Source organism: Neomonachus schauinslandi, chromosome 1, assembly GCF_002201575.2.
Source record: "Neomonachus schauinslandi chromosome 1, ASM220157v2, whole genome shotgun sequence".
Taxonomy (NCBI): domain Eukaryota; kingdom Metazoa; phylum Chordata; class Mammalia; order Carnivora; family Phocidae; genus Neomonachus; species Neomonachus schauinslandi.
The window spans coordinates 123,323,771-123,328,320 of NC_058403.1; positions in this window are offsets into that span (position 1 = coordinate 123,323,771).

Sequence of the window (4,550 nt, forward strand, 5' to 3'; positions counted from 1 at the left end):
GCTACAGATTCCCAACCTCTGCTCTGGGTAATTCCATCCACACCCTTCAATTCACACCTAAATATGGGTCCCCAGTTCAGCCCACTCCTCTGGGCTCTGGATTTGAATTATCAAAAGCTTAAGTGCAATCTCCACTTAGAGGTCTCACCAGTCCCAAAGTGAACTGTGATTTATACCCACTTCAAAACTATTTACCCTTCCAGTGTTCTCTACCTCAGATAACAACCCCACCATTCACCTGGTTGGGCAAGCCTGGGAGTCATCCTACTCACTTATTTCTCCCTCAATCATTAAGTCCTTTCAATTATGCCTCTTAAATATATCTCCTGTATTCATCTCCATTTCCTCTGCTACCACCATGGTCCCAGCTACCATCTTTTCTCTTCTACCTCTCCACTGTGTATTGGCTCAGGCTGCCATAATAAAATACCATAGCCTGGATTGCTTAAACAACATAAATGTATTTTCTCACAGTTCTGGAGGGCAGAAGTCCCAGGTCAAGGTCTGGCAAGGTCAGTTTCTCTTCCTGGCTTGCAGATAGCCATCTTCTCACTGTGAGCTCACATGGCCTTTCCAACATCCTCTACTTATAAGGCCACCAATTCTATTGAGTTGGGGCCGCACCCTGTTGACCCTGTTTAACCCTAATTACCTACCAAAGATTCTATTTCCAAATTTAGTCACATAGGGTAAGGACTTCAAAATTCAATTGTGGGGGGACAAAATGCAGTCTACAGCACACAGTAACCTTAATTAGGGTCAGTTGTTTCCCACAAGCACTCATTTCTCTCCAAACCATTCTCTCCAATATGACCATACTGATCCTTTTACACACCAACATTTATGTGCATATGTACATATTAGACCCAGTAATTCCATTTCTAGGAATTTATCCTACAGATATATTCATACACATGAACTGGCATATGCCTGTACTATTCCTTACAGTAAATTATTAGAAACAATTTAAATGTCCACCAATAAAGGAATGGTTAAATAATCTGTGGTATATCCATACAATGGAATACTATATGGTCATTCAAAAGAATAAGGAAACTATATATTGAAATGGAAAGATTTCCAAGACATTGTTGCAAACACGAATAGTGTGTACAGGAGTGCCTGGATTGCTCAATTAAGCCGCTGCCTTTGGCTCAGGTCATGGTCCCAGAGTCCTGGGATTGAGTCCCATGGTGGGCTTCCTGCTCAGCGGGGAACCTGTTTCTCCCTCTCCACCGCACCCCGCCCCCGCTCATGTGCTATCTCTTTCTCTGAAATAAATAAATAAAATCTTTAAAAAAGAATAGTGTGTACAGTATGCTACCATTAGGGTAAACAACAGGAGGAACTAAGAATATGCATTTGCTTGAATACCGACAAAAAAATGTCTAGAACAATACACAAAACTAGTACTAGTGGTTATCCCTTTGGAAAATGTGGGGAAAATGGCAGCTGGGGAGGGAAGTAGGATCCACTGCAGACTGCAGACATTCTGATTTAATGGGCCAGGCACTAGTACTGTTTTAAGTTCCTCTTGTGATTCTGATGAATAGGCTGGACTGAGAACTGCTGCTCAAAGAAAGCCTTTACCAACTTTTCCAGATTTTTATTTTGTCTCACCCTGTTCCTATCACTCTCCATGTTCCAGCCACATTGGCCTCTGAGTTCCCAGAAAAGGTCCTATTCCTTCTGCCTGAAATATTGTCCCCCTATGCTTCACTTTATAACTTCTATTTATCCTTCAATGTCCACCTCACTTTAAAGGTCATTTCCCAAGGAAACTTTTCCTAGTTCTCAAACTAGGTCAAGACCCTTGTTTTATGTACTCAGAGTACCCTGTATTTCTCCCAGAATTTATTACAATTGTAATGAAGTATCTGTATCATTATACATGTGTGCATCTGTCACTCTCTCTAGACTATAATGTCCAGGAGTGCAAAGACCACACCAGCTGCTTTTACCACTATATCCCCAGACCTGAACTAGCATCTGGCTGGCAAAGTATGCCCTTCCTCAGATATTTGGTAAATAAATGAATGACTGTTCTGCCCTCAACCTTAGGACAGCAGAGAAAATCAACACATAAGCAAATGAAGACAATGCAGGATCACTGGTGTTAAGGCAACAGTCTATTTAGGACAATGGTTCTCAACTGGGGGTGATTTTGGCTCTCTCAGAGGATATCTGGCAATATCTGTAGGCATTTTGGATTGTCACAACTGTGTAGATTGTGTGACTATTTGTTATAATTGTGTGTGGGGGGAGGTACTACTGGTACCTATTTAGTAGAGGTCAGGAACGCTGCTAAACATCCTGTAATGACCATGATAGCCCTACACAACAAAAAATTACCTGGTCCAAAATGTCAACAGTACCAGAGATGAAAACCCCTAATTTAAAGAACGGTAATACCCAAAAGGGATCAACTCTACCCCAGGTGGTGGGGTTTTTTGAGGGGTAAGGTATGCAGGTGAGGGGAATATGTTAAGAAAAGCTTTAGCTGTGTATTGAAAGGTGACGGGAACTAAATCAGGGGAGACTATGCTTGCCAAAGGTAATGAGCCTATGAAAAGTTTAAAAGCAAAGTTATGGTTTGAACAAGTGCCCCCCTCAAGTACTCCATACTCCAAAATTACTCATCTCTTTTATTCCCTTCTTGCTGAAACAAAACTTTCACTCTCTTAGGGCAGCAGGTTTCAGCTAGACATTAAGGTAAAATTAATTTAGACTAAGATAAAGTCAGATAACCCCTTCACTGTCCAGAATGTCAACTACATTTTAAAATATGCAAATACTTAAAAATACAAATAGATCTTTAACTTACTAATATTCAGGTTGTTAGTGGATACAACTATTTTTGAACTAAACAGCCAGGCTGGTCCTGATAAAGACTTCTTCAAAGCTTTCTATTTTTAAAAAAACTTTACTTTGTTTCTCCTGTCCTCAATTTCTGAGCTCCCAAATTTATAAAAGATCCAAGTTTTCCCCACACCATCTCAAGTTCTTCTGGCAGAGAGGATAGGAGAGCCATTTGGATGCAAAAATATGAACAGATTTTATGTATAAATTAGGAGTGGTCTATAGATTTTTAAAAGGCTTTCACTAAAAGTCATGGATATTTCTGAAAGGAATGAAATTGAGATAATTTTTAATGGTATCACCAAGAAAGAAAACAGTGCTGCTGCCTACTGAGCAGGATCCACATGCCCTGACCTAGTATGGCAATTCTTAGGGTCTCAGCACTGGGTGCTCTGTTTACAAGAAACTGAGGCCTGAGACTAATAAAGAACAAAGAAAAATGCCTGGCACCAAAGGTTGGGGGGATGCTTTGTACACATAAATGATTTGAGAAGGAACACGTCTTCAGATTTTGGAAGGCACTACAAATCACTCTTTTCTGCTTACGTGTTAAGAATTTTTATTTCGTGTTTTCAGACCATTTCCTAATAAGAAAATACATTATAATTTACAAACAGCAATTTATCCTCCCTTACATTTGCTGACCACTAAAACTGGGTAAAATTTCCTTAAGCTTTACCAGAGTTGGGGGGATTGGGAATAATGTGAGCACAACACAGTTCAGATGCAACATCAACTCCAAGCCCGGCCAGCTGGTTTCCATCGAGAGGTCCCCCGGGAGAAAGCCCCTCCGAGGCGGCGGCCCGGGTCGGCGCAGGGGAGACCCACTGAGGCGGTCCGAGGGCGGCCGCACGGCAGGGCCGGGGTGTGCCCGGCCTCCGTTTACCTTTGTTTCAGGTACTCCTGCTTTCAGCCAGGCCGGGGATCCCGCCCGAGGCCCCGAGCTGGTGACACATCCTTCTTTGGCCAAGTCGGGCTGAGGCTGGGCAGGGGGCGGGGAAGGAAAATAAAGCCTCAGCGCCTAACGACGTGACTCTCAGTTCTTCCAAAACGTTGGCATTTGTTTTTCTGCCAAGCTTTCCTGTTAACAAGTTCCCGAGGGCTGTGCGGGCGAACTGGCCTGGGAGCCCTAAAAGTGGGAGGGACAAGGCCGTCCCCCGCTTTCCTTGCTTCGTGGGTGCCCCCCCGGGGCAGGCGGTTTCCACACCTCCCGGGCTGCCACGGCCCGGGACCGAGCTGGGCGTGCACAGGAGCCCGCGCCGCCCCAAACCCCGACTCCCACGGCTCTGCCCGCTGGCCCAGCGCCGCGCGGCCCCTCTGGCCCCGCCGGCCAGGCCGGTCCCCGCCCCCAGGCCCCGGCCCCGCCCGCTCGGGCCTCCGCGCGCCGCCCCCCCGGCCTCGCCACCACCCTCGGGCAGGGCCGGAGGCACCCGGGCTCCAGGCCGCGCGGCGGGCGTCCCCGCGCCTACCTCAGCGCCCGCGGCTCCTCCTCCAGCTGCTGCCTCGGCTCGCAGACGGCGCTCGCCACCAGGACTCCCGGGGGCGCGGGGTCTGGGCTGCGAGCGCGGCGTGCGAGGAGCTGAGGCCCGAGCGCGCCCCGCCCAGCCGCCAGTCCGTCACCTCCTCCCCCTTGTGCCCACCCTCCGCCGCGGGCTCGGCGCCCCGCCCCGCCCCGCCCCGCCCGCCAGGCT